Source organism: Entelurus aequoreus, linkage group LG17, assembly GCF_033978785.1.
Source record: "Entelurus aequoreus isolate RoL-2023_Sb linkage group LG17, RoL_Eaeq_v1.1, whole genome shotgun sequence".
NCBI lineage: Eukaryota > Metazoa > Chordata > Actinopteri > Syngnathiformes > Syngnathidae > Entelurus > Entelurus aequoreus.
In genome coordinates this window covers 10,364,426-10,377,464 of record NC_084747.1, presented here as the reverse complement: position 1 = coordinate 10,377,464, position 13,039 = coordinate 10,364,426, and the positions used below count along the sequence as shown (strand labels likewise).

General features: G+C 38.6%; 2 protein-coding genes across 4 annotated transcripts in view; both read left to right on the top strand.

Annotated features, from left to right (window-relative positions):
- Positions 1-13,039, top strand: part of LOC133632307 (gastrula zinc finger protein XlCGF17.1-like) — a 607,858-nt gene that overhangs the window by 32,876 nt on the left and 561,943 nt on the right. The gene's annotated exons all lie outside the window — the stretch shown is intronic.
- Positions 1-13,039, top strand: part of LOC133632323 (gastrula zinc finger protein XlCGF17.1-like) — a 293,261-nt gene that overhangs the window by 32,496 nt on the left and 247,726 nt on the right. The window lies entirely within an intron of this gene.

Here is a 13,039-nt window from a genome sequence, read left to right as displayed (position 1 = left end):
TGAAGTGAAGATTGAAGACGTGATAGAAGATGGACGACTACTGCTATGCTAAGATGGCGACGTCCGCTAAAAGAGAACATGAAAGAGAATCAGCGCCACCAACTTCCAGCAAATCACCAACGGAGATAAAGACGAAAGATGAAGGTGAGTGACTTGAAGTTTTGTCATTTGAAAACTATTTCAAGCCTGAAAAAAGTGCCGACCTTGTTGAAGAATGTAAAGAAAGAGCCGCCATGATTGTTAGCTTGAAGAAGGCAGTGGAGTTCACATCAGAGGATGCAAAAAAAAACTGTTTCTCAGTTCGGACATTAAATATCTTGTCTTTGCAGTCTATTCAATTGAATATAAGTTGAAAAGGATTTGCAAATCATTGTATTCTCTTTTTATTTACCATTTACACAACGTGACAACTTCACTGCTTTTGGGTTTTGTACATGTGCACAGCAGGGGAGCTGGTTAACTTATGAGAGTAGTATGTGTGTTTGTGAGAATGTCAACGTGTTGTCTGAGTGACGTCAGTGAGTGAGTGGGCGAGTAAGGAGAGGTAGTGGTAGCATGTGCAGGAGTGTTAATAGCATGGTGGATGTCCGCTTGTGGCCTGTGGAAATAATAAATAAAGTGAGCAAGTTGTAACTAATCGACGGCCTCGTCCTTCCGACCAAAGTGCGTCACTTCCTGTCAATGAGAAAGGACGCAAAGAAGAAAAGCTCCGCTTCTGCTACCGGAGTTTTTGTTAAGTCTGAAGATTTTGACCACTGATTTGCGATCACAGCCACAGGAGAGTCACCTGGCATCTTCGATCTGATTTTGGTCAGTTGAGAGGCACTGATACGCTGAAATAAGGCGAGTGGAAGAGCCATTAGCCTCAAGCCAAAGGCGCCTCCCGCGGTTCAAAGCGGTTGCCTAGCAACCAAAAGTTACGGCGAGTTTACAGCTGTTTTAAAGTGATCCCGACGTCGCAGAGTGATATAAGTTGACAGGCTGACACCTCAAATTGATCTCTGAACGGCGCAAGGTACGAAATTGTTGAAAAAACAAATTAAAAGTGCCGCAAGTCGCTAAAGAAGTAACTGCCCTTAAAACATAAGAGGCGCTGACGTCAGTGACTGCCGCGATGCCGAAAGTTAAAGGATTGACTGGAAAGACTGATTTGAAGCTGGGCACAGGACATGATGGGATTCAAGAAGGGATACTACAAAAAATACTCCAGGAATTTAAAGAAGAAATGATAGAAAAATTGGAAGAATTGATGGATGGATGGAAAGAGGATATGAAAGAAATGAAAGAAGAAATTAAAGAAATGAAAAAAGAGAACAACTCCAGAAATAAAGAAGCCACTGAAATGAGCAAACAAATGACGATCCTTCAAGAAGACAACAACATGCTGAGGAACATCATAGATGAAATGGATCAGGATAAACGAATGAATGATATCATCGTGACAGGGCACCGAATTAAACCAAGATCCTATGCGAAAGCTGTGAATAATGAAGGTGAACCAGATGAAATGGATATGGTCTCAGCAGAACAGCAAGTGGTCAACTTTCTGCAATCAAAAGAAATTGAAATTGACATTAATACCATGGAAACATGCATCCCACTGAACGGAAGAAACGACAACGCCACTCCGGTCGTGCTCGTGAAACTCGTAAACAGAAAATCTAAAATGGCATTGCTGAGACAGGGAAAGAAGCTGAAGGGAACAAATGTGTACATGAATGAGCATCTCACAAAACGTAATGCTGGAATCGCCAAGAAAGCACGCGACTTGAGAAGGCAGGGAAAAATCCAGGGAACTTGGAGCGCCAACTGTAAAATCTACATCAAGCTGAATGGAAGTCCAGAAGCAAGAGTAATTGTTGTCCATGACATCAAGGACCTGGACAATTTTTAAAGTTTACACAGCTACCACAACAACGATGATAATGGACTCTGACAGAAAACAAGCACCTAAATTCAGCATCGGCACTACTATGTTCCAAGGGACGACTAAACAAGAGGACCTACATTCAGGATTGCATCCACCTTCACTTATAGAGATTATTGAAACAACATCAAAGTTTGTTGAACAAGAAAATATGGAACTAAAAATTTTCTGCAACAAAGATCACAAAAACCAGGATTTGGAAAATGATATAGATCCAGATACAAATTTGTTCTCCCACATCAGTAATAGTTGTTTTTATTATACAGATGATCAATATAATAGCAACATTGAATGTGATAACAAATTGTCAATTATTCATTTTAATAGTAGAAGCTTGTATGCAAATTACAACAACATTAAGAACTTTTTGGAACACATCAACGAACCCTTCAAGGTGATTGCTGTCACAGAAACATGGATTGATGATAAAAAAGGAATAGATTTTGATCTGGAGGGATATGAACTAAACTACATCAACAGAACCAACAAAAATGGAGGAGGAGTAGCTGTGTACGTGATGAAGAACCTGAACTACAAAGGGGTAAAAAAAACATGTCATTTGCCATAGATAATATCTTAGAATGTATAACCATTGAAATATGTCAGGAAAAAAGCAAAAACATATTCATCAGTTGTATATATAGATCACCTAAGTCAAGTATAGAAACATTTGAAGAATGGATCAAGGCAACTTACATGGACAATGGTCAAAAAATAATGTTCTTATGTGGTGACTTTAATATTGACTTATTGAACCCCAACAAGCAAAAGTCTATTGATATAATGTACAGCATCAGTCTATATCCTAAAATCACAAAGCCAAGCAGAATCACAGCACACTGTGCCACGCTTATTGATAATATTTTTACCAATGATTTTGATAATAACACTACAAGTGGTCTACTTATAAGCGACGTTTGTGATCATCTGCCAGTTTTTACAATATATGATGGAAACTACAAGAAGAACATGGAAGACAAAAGGATATTTCGAAGACTATGCACAGAGAAGAGGATGACTGCCTTCAAAATTGAGCTACAAAAGCAAGATTGGGACCATGTGTATAATGAAAAAGAGGTTGATGAAGCATATGAACATTTCTTAAACAAGTTCATAATACTTTATGACAAACATTGTCCATGGATACAACTCAGTAACAAGCAGAGAAAGAATAATCAACCATGGATGACAAAAGGATTAAAAAATGCTTGTAAGAAGAAGAATACACTATATAGAAAATTTATAGAACAAAGAACTATAGAGGCAGAAATTAAGTACAAAAAGTATAAAAACAAGTTAACAGACATACTACGATCATGTAGAAAAGAATATTACAGTGAATTATTGGACAGGAACAAAAATAATATGAGAGCAACATGGGGCATCCTCAATAGCATTATTAAAAATGGAACTAAGAGGGACTACCCTCAATACTTCTTAGATGAAAATAAAAAAAATGACAACATAAAGGAAGTAGTTGAAAGCTTCAATAATTATTTTGTAAATATTGGACCAAAATTGGAAGAAAGGATTCCAGACCCAGTTCCAATTGAGGACTATAATGATACCATAGAGCGAAATCCCAACTCCATGTTCCTCAGTAATGTGACACAGGAGGAAATAGTTACAATCGCGAAAACATGTAAATCTAAGACTTCAACTGATTGTAATGGAATTGATATGGAAACGATAAAAAAGGTTATTGAAGAGATCTCAGCACCATTAATGTATATTAGTAACCTATCATTTCAAACAGGTACATTTCCAAACAAAATGAAAATAGCTAAAGTTGCACCAATTTATAAGACTGGAGACAAACATCAATTTACAAATTATAGACCTGTTTCTCTACTTCCACAATTTTCTAAAATCATTGAAAAACTGTTCAATAACAGATTAGAAAGGTTCATAAATAAAAATAGAATACTCGAAGAGAACCAATATGGATACAGAGCTAATGTTTCAACTTCAATGGCTTTAATTGAAATTACAGAAGAAATTACCAATGCAATAGATTGTAAAAAAAAATGTGCGGCAGCGGTTTTTATGGATCTAACTAAAACATTTGACACAATTAATCACAATATTTTAATCAAAAAACTAGAACGATATGGCATCAGAGGGTTAGTCTTAAACTGGAGAAGAAGTTATCTAACAAACAGGAAACAATACGTGAAGCTAGGCGAACACACATCTACAACGCTAAATATATCCTGTGGTGTACCTCAGGGATCAATATTAGGACCTAAATTATTCAATCTCTATATAAATGACATTTGTAAAGTTACAAAAGATTTAAAGTTAGTATTATTTGCGGATGATACAACAGCGTTTTGTTCAGGAGAGAACACACAGGAGATAATACAAATAATAACAGAAGAAATGAACACATTAAAAAGATGGTTTGACAAAAACAGACTATCGTTGAATCTTAGTAAAACTAAAATAATGCTATTTGGTAACAGTAGAAGAGAAAGTCAAACACAAATACAAATAGACGGAATAGAAATTGAAAGAGTAAACGAAACCAAATTTCTAGGTATAATGATTGATGATAAATTGAACTGGGAATCTCACGTAAAAAATATACAACATAAAGTTGCAAGAAACACGTCAATAATGAATAAAGCAAAACATGTTCTAGACCAAAAATCCCTTCATATTCTCTACTGCTCACTAGTGTTACCATATCTGAGCTACTGTGTAGAAATATGGGGAAATAATTACAAAAGTACACTTCATTAACGGTGTTACAAAAAAGATCAGTTAGAATAATACATAATGTTGGATATAGAGAACATACAAACCCTTTATTTATTGAATCAAAAATACTGAAATTCCACGACATAGTGAATTTGCAAACAGCTACAATTATGCACAAAGCAAACTATAACCTGCTAGCCAAGAATATACAACAATTCTTCTCAAAAAAAGAGGAGAAATATAATCTTAGAGAAAAACGTAATTTAAAACATTTGTTTGCACGTACAACACTTAAGACCTTCAGTATATCAGTATGTGGAATTAAATTATGGAATGGATTAAGCAAAGCAATCAAACAATGTACTAATATGATACACTTCAAGAAACTCTTCAAACTTAAAGTGTTTACAAAGTACAAAGAAGAAGAACCATGACAAACATTCTCAATTTATTTCATCCATCCATTCATTCATTCTTAAAGTAATCTTACTTATCTCATCATATGAAATATGACTTACTTCACCAATTATTATTATTAAATTCTTACTATTATTTATTTATTTATTTTTATTGTGATTACTTATGGAGTTTATTGTGAAAAAATTGTGAACAGGAAGTGAACAAAAAGTTTTGCAACTGTTATGTAAAGAAAAGGGGTAGGATTAAATAAGCTCTGCTTCTTCCTACTCCTTTTCGAACATGTTGAAAAGAAACTGGAAATTGTGATGTATCATGTTGTATGCTTGCATGTTCGAAATAAACTCAAACTCAAAGAGCGGAGCTTTATGGACCCAGTGTTACCCCCGACACAACATGGGCCCTGGAGGGAACGTCTCCCCTGCGCTCCTCGACCACGGTCTGGGAGCCCACAAACAGGAAAGGTGTAAAGCAACCCTTGCAGAGCGTTTTGACACACTCAACATCATGCGCCTCGGCTCTGTAGTCACCGCCGCACAGCGGCATTCAGATGAAAGAACGATACCGGTACTTTTCAAAGGTGGTATAGTACCGATTTCAATTGATTAGTACCACAATACTTTATTAGTAGCAGTATACTGTACAACCCTACTACACACACATACAGTACATAGAAGAAAGTGTGTTTTTGTTGTTTGTGTCTTGCAGACGTCCAGCAGCTGATTGGTAATCCAGAAGAAGTTTCCCCTCAGTTAGGGGGGAGCTCCACTTTGAAGCAGGAGACTCCACAACCACCCTGCATTAAAAAGGAAGAGGAGGAACTCTGCATCACTCAGGAGGGAGAGTGTCTTCTAGGACGAGGGGAAGCTGATTACACCAAGTTTCCACTGAGTATTCTCTCTGTGAAGACTGAAGATGATGAAGAGAAACCACAATTAGACAACCTCTTAGCTCCACTATCAGATAGTGAGGCTGAAGATGAGGTTGAAGAACCTTTGAGCAGCGATACAGACTGTGAAGGTGATATGAGGACTCACACTGACAACAAACACTCTGAATGCTCTACAAAGAAGAGAGGTAAAACATGTTTGAGCTGCTCAGTTTGTGGTCAAAGTTTTACTACAAAGAACAATTTGACTCGACACATGAGAACACACACCGGTGAAAAACCTTTTAATTGTTCAGTGTGTGGCAAAAGCTTTTCTCAAAATAGCATTTTGACTCGACACACGAGAACACACACAGGAGAAAAACCATTTAATTGTTCAGTTTGTGGCAAAAGCTTTTCTGTTAAAAGCATTTTGACTGACCACATGACAACACACACAGGTGAAAAAACATTTAATTGTTCAGTTTGTGACAAAAGCTTTTCTCGAAATAGCCATGTGACTCAACACATGACAACACACACAGGTGAAAAACCATTTAATTGTTCAGCTTGTGACAAAAGCTTTTCTCGAAATAGCATTTTGACTGAACACATGAAAACACACACAGGTGAAAAAACATTTAATTGTTCAGTTTGTGACAAAAGCTTTTCTGTTAAGAATAATTTGACTGAACACATGAAAACGCACACAGGTGAAAAACCATTTAGTTGTACAGTTTGTGGCAAAAGCTGTTCTGTTAAGAGATATTTGACAGAACACATGAGAACACACACAGGTGAAAAACTGCTTAATTGTTCAGTTTGTGGCAAAAGCTTTCCTTGTCACAGCTCTTTGTGTCGACACATGAGAAGACACACAGGTGAAAAACCATTTAGTTGTTCAGTGTGCTGTAAAAGGTTCCAACATAAAGCAGACGCAGTAAAACACATAAGAACACACAAGGGAAAATAACCAATTAGCTGTTTAGTTTGTGGTATGTTGCTCATATTTGGTGACATCCACCCTACCCAGGACCTCCTCACTGCTTCTTTCACAAATATCTGAGGTATTCGTACAAACTTGGAATAGTTGAAGCATAATCTTATCCACTCATGACCCCATGTCTTCTCTGTATCTGAAACCTTCCTGAACAGTAAGATAGATGATGCTTCAAATGCTTGGTTACTCCTTCTTCAGTCCAGGGACCTGGGGCCTCATGTGTCAAGTTTGTGCACGCTCAAAAACCTGCACTACACCCTTTTTCACTGCAAAGTTGAGATGTATCAAAACTGACATTGAGATGCTGGGTAACTGTTTGCATAACCAAGTGCCAAATGTCACTCCTCAGACTAATTGATGTGCAAATCAGAGACATATGAACATTAACACCCACAATCCAACCCCCACCTCCCTCGACATTCGGGCATAACAGGTTCAATCCGGCCCGTGAGATGAGTTTGCGGAGTGTAAAATTCAGCTGCATTTTTAATGAAAGAAACTGCTGTTCTAATTGTGTCCACTGGATGTCTCAATAGCAATTCTGTTAGGCAAGCAAATAGCATAGCAAGTGTACCAAGCAAGAGGTACACGGTAAAGCGAGGCTGTGACTCCTCCCCCTCCACCCAACATAAAACAGGAGTAAAATAAGCAATCAGTAACCCCACTTAAAATAAGACACTGCACACTGATATAGTTCTGTGAAAATGATTGTCTTCTGTGCAAATGTAAAGAAAGTGAACAGTGTGTGATTTACTGCAATACTGTTAGTCTTTTAACTTTTTATTTGTGCTTTGTTGAAATTGTTCACACATTGCACAGTTTTTATTTTTCTATCAATACACATTATGTCGAGTAGACAGGAAGTAACTCAACACTCTTGAATAGTTTCTACCTCAGTTTGTATGGTTTGTTGAGTTAGCACAGGATTAATATCGTATTTCCTTGAATTAGCGCCAGGGCGGTAATTAATTTAAAACCTCTTCTCACTCCGGCGCTCACCAAAGGCATGCGGTAAATTTAAGCCTGCGCTTATAAATTTGAGTGTGATGTAAGGATACCATCATGAAAAGCACATTTATTAAAAAAACGTTATTATGGTCTTACGTTTACTTATAAATGAAGTCCATGCGCAGCTCCTTCTGAACAAAAGCATCGATAACTTGTTTATAGAAGTCTTCCTTATCTTTCTTCAGTTTTAAAAGTCTCTCTGTCTCGATGGAGATATTCCTTTAATTATTACCTCCTGCTTCGATTGAAAGTCCAGTTTAGAAAACTGTTTTATTTCAGATATGTAATCGTCCATGTTAAAAGGCCAGGCGAGAGGAAAAAATAATCGATCGCTGCTAACTGTTGCTGCTTGTTGTCACTTCTTCTGCAGCCGAGTAGTCGCAAGAAGGATCACTAGCGCCCTCTACCACCAGGAGGCGGGAGTCATTTAAGGATTCATAGTTGACACACGCAGCTACGGTATATTAATAAAACATAGCTGATTACTGTTCTTTTTAGCATATTCAAGAGCTTGGACCTTAAATCCTACTGAATAGCTCTTAATCTTCTTCCCTTTATGGGATTTTAAATGATTGAAATCAGCCTCCTCCATTTTGAAAATGATGACAGGTGAAGTGTCACTCGTGACGTGACGAGTTTGACCCGGCGGAAATTCTAGACATGCGCTAATAAAAAGAATATTTTGCGAAACGAGTTTGACCCGGCGTTAATCTTGAGCCGGCGGTAATGCTAAGCATGTGCTAATTACTTTGCGAAACGAGTTTGACCCCGCGGTAATTCTAGGCAGGCGCATACTATATATCCGGCGGCAATTCAAGGAAATACGGTATGTGGAAATGACAAATGAGGTAGTTGATACATAGAATAGTTTTTATTCATGCTTTATTTTGGTCTTTGTTCAATTCTAGATGGGTTGTGACTTAAAGTTTAATAGAAACACTGAGATTAAGTCTAATTTCATTGTGTTCTTCAAGGTGTTTTTGAAAATGCACCATTTTTTCCCTCTAAATGTTTAACTAACTTGAAGTATTTTGTCAAGGGGATTATTTGTGATATGTACATTTTCAGAATGTGCTTGTTCTATTTTGGGCCGAAGTAAAATAAAGAAAATAATCTGAAGTTGTCGTAGTCGTATTTTTAAGTTATCATGCCATGATTTTACCCGTCCCGCCCACGTGGAAATAGATTTTCCTCCATGTGGCCCCTGAGCTAAAATGAGTTTGACACCCCTGCTGTAATGTGACTCATGTGAGCAGGTTACTGTATAAACACATTTTGTTATAAGTTATAAAAATGTGTTCAGTTCTCAGAGACACATCAATGTCAGGCTGACAATCGCTCTTCCGCTTTCTCCAAACACGAGAACAAAGCAGCTCCTACTGACTTGTGATTGGTCAGACCGTGCCCATCTTAATCACATGGCTAATTTCAATATAATAAATTGTGATGTAACACAATTGAATATCTTATATGCTCAGACAGTAATGTGTTTATATAAGTTTGGATTGTGTTATGGTGTTTGTAATGGGGAAAGACGTTAATGTGTCTTGTTTTCATGTTTTCATGTAAGATAGTTGACATTTAGCATGATAGCTGTTAACTGGTTATTAGTGATGTTCCTGCGAAACTTATCAAGGAGCTTTTTGTATTATTAGGTCCATCAGTGCTAAATATTATAAACTTATCACTTTCCTCTGGCAGTGTTCCCCTAGCATTCAAAAAAGCGGTTATTCATCCTCTGCTGAAAAGACCTAACCTCGATCCTGACCTCATGGTAAACTACCGGACGGTGTCCCACCTTCCGTTCATTTAGAAAATCCTCGAAAAAATGGTTGCACAGCAGCTAAATGAACACTTAGTGTCTAACAATCTCTGTGAACCTTTTCAATCCGGTTTCAGGGCAAATCACTCTACGGAGACAGCCCTCGCAAAAATGACTAATGATTTATTGCTAACGATGGATTCTGATTAGGGATGTCCAGTAATGGCTTTTTGCCGATATCCGATATTCCGATACTGTCCAACTCTTTAATAACCGATACCCATATCAACCGATACCGATATCAACCGACATATGCAGTCGTTGAATTAACACATTATTATGCCTAATTTGGACAACCAGGTATGGTGAAGATAAGGGTTGTTTTTTTTAAATGAGTAAAATAAGATAAATAAATGTAAAACATTTTCTTGAATAAAAAAGAAAGTACAACAATATAAAAACAGTTACATATAAACTAGTAATGAATGAAAATTAGTCAAATGAACTGTAAAGGTTAGTACTATTTGTAGACCAGCAGCACGCACAATCATGTGTGCTTACGGACTGTATCCCTTGCAGACTGTATTGATATATATTGATATATAATGTAGGAACCAGAATATTAACAGAAATAAACAACCCTTTTGTGTGAATGAGTGTAAATGGGGGAGGGAGGTTTTTTGGGTTGGTGCACTAATTGTAAGTGTATCTTGTGTTTTTTATGTTGATTTAATAAAAAACCAAAAAAAAAAACCCGATAAGATAATTAAAAAACCGATACCAATAATTTCCGATATTACATTTTAACGCATATATCGGCCGATGATATCGGCAGGCCGATATTATCGGACATCTCTAATTCTGATGCGTCATCTATGTTGCTGCTTCTTGATCTTAGCACTGCTTTCGATACCGTCGATAATAATATTTTATTAGAGCGTATCAAAACACGTATTGGGATGTCAGACTTAGCCTTGTCTTGGTTTAACTCTTATCTTACTGACAGGATGCAGTGCGTCTCCCATAACAATGTGACCTCGGACTATGTTAAGGTAACGTGCGGAGTTCCCAGGGTTCGGTTCTTGGCCCTGCACTCTTTAGTATTTACATGCTGCCGCTAGGTGACATTATACGCAAATACGGTGTTAGCTTTCACTGTTATGCTGATGACACTCAACTCTACATGCCCCTAAAGCTGACCAACACGCCGGATTGTAGTCAGCTGGAGGCGTGTCTTAATGAAATTAAACAATGGATGTCCGCTAACTTTTTGCAACTCAACGCTAAGAAAACGGAAATGCTGATTATCGGTCCTGCTCAACACCGACATCTATTTAATAATACCACCTTAACATTTGACAACCAAACAATTAAACAAGGAGACTCGGTAAAGAATCTGGGTATTATCTTCCACCCAACTCTCTCGTTTGAGTCACACATTAAGAGTGTTACTAAAACGGCCTTCTTTCATCTCCGTAATATCGCTAAAATTCGTTCCATTTTGTCCACCAGCGACGCTGAGATCATTATTCATGCGTTCGTTACGTCTCGTCTCGATTACTGTAATGTATTATTTTGGGGTCTCCCTATGTCTAGCATTAAAAGATTACAGATGGTACAAAATGCGGCTGCTAGACTTTTGACAAAAACAAGAAAGTTTGATCATATTACGCCTATACTGTATATACCTTTATATACATATATATATACATACTGTATATATATCAATCATCAATCAATGTTTATTTATATAGCCCTAAATCACAAGTGTCTCAAAGGGCTGTACAAGCCACAACGACATCCTCGGTACAGAGCCCACATACGGGCAAGGAAAAACTCACCCCAGTGGGACGTCGGTGAATGACTATGAGAAACCTTGGAGAGGACCGCATATGTGGGTAACCCCCCCCCCCCCCCCCCCCCCCCTCTAGGGGAGACCGAAAGCAACGGATGTCGAGTGGGTCTGACATAACATTGTGAAAGTCCAGTCCACAGTGGATCCAACACATCAGCGGGAGTCCAGTCCACAGCGGGGCCAACAGGAAACCATCCCGAGCAGAGACGGGTCAGCAGCGCAGAGATGTCCCCAACCGATGCACAGGCTAGTGGTCCACCCGGGGTCCCGGCTCTGGACAGCCAGCACTTCATCCATGGCCACCGGACCTATGCAACTCCCCCTCGCAAGGGACAGGGGAGAAGAGGAGAGAAGAAAAGAAACGGCAGATCAACTGGTCTAAAAAGGGGGGTCTATTTAAAGGCTAGATTATACAAATGAGTTTTAAGATGGGACTTAAATGCTTCTACTGAGGTAGCATCTCTAACTGTTACCGGGAGGGCATTCCAGAGTACTGGAGCCCGAATAGAAAACGCTCTATAGCCCGCAGACTATATATACCTATACTGGCTCACCTGCACTGGCTTCCTGTGCACTTAATATGTGACTTTAAGGTTTTACTACTTACGTATAAAATACTACACGGTCTAGCTCCATCCTATCTTGCTGATTGTATTGTACCATATGTCCCGGCAAGAAATCTGCCTTCAAAGAACTCCGGCTTATTAGTGATTCCCAGAGCCCAAAAAAAAGTCTGCGGGCTATAAAGCATTTTCTATTGGGGCTCCAGTACTGTGCAATGCCCTCCCGGGAACAGTTAGAGATGTTACCTCAGTAGAAACATTTAAGTCCCATCTTAAATCTCATTTGTATACTCTAGCCTTTAAATAGACCCCAGAGTCGGGACCCGGGGTGGACCGCTCGCCTGTGCATCGGTTGGGGACATCTCTGCGCTGCTGACCTGTCTCCGCTCGAGATGGTCTCCTGCTGGCCCCACTATGGACTGGACTCTCACTATTATGTGTCACAATATTATACTAGACCCACTAGACGTCCATTGTATCCGGTTTACCCTAGAGAAGGGGGGCGGGGGGAGGGTCACCCACATCTGCGGTCCTCTCCAAGGTTTCTCATAGTCATTCACATCGACGTCCCACTGCGTTGTGAGTTTTTCCTTGCCCTGATGTGGGCTCTGAGCCGACGATGTCATTGTGGCTTGTGCAGCCCTTTGAGACACTTGTGATTTAGGGCTATATAAATAAACATTGATTGATTGATTGATTGATACCAGCACATGATACACATGAGATGGCACACAATTTAGTAGCACGTGAACAATAGGATTGGTCCTGGTGGAGATCTACACTCTTAGTGCTTTTCTTCTTTATTCAGAGTAATCATTTGACTTTATAAAGGTTTTTAACTAAAACAGCTAAGTGGGTTGAAAAATATTTCTGTGTTTCTTAATTGTAGTATTTAAAATGTAGGATTTTTCTTCTTCAATGTTTGCCCTTTTTCTG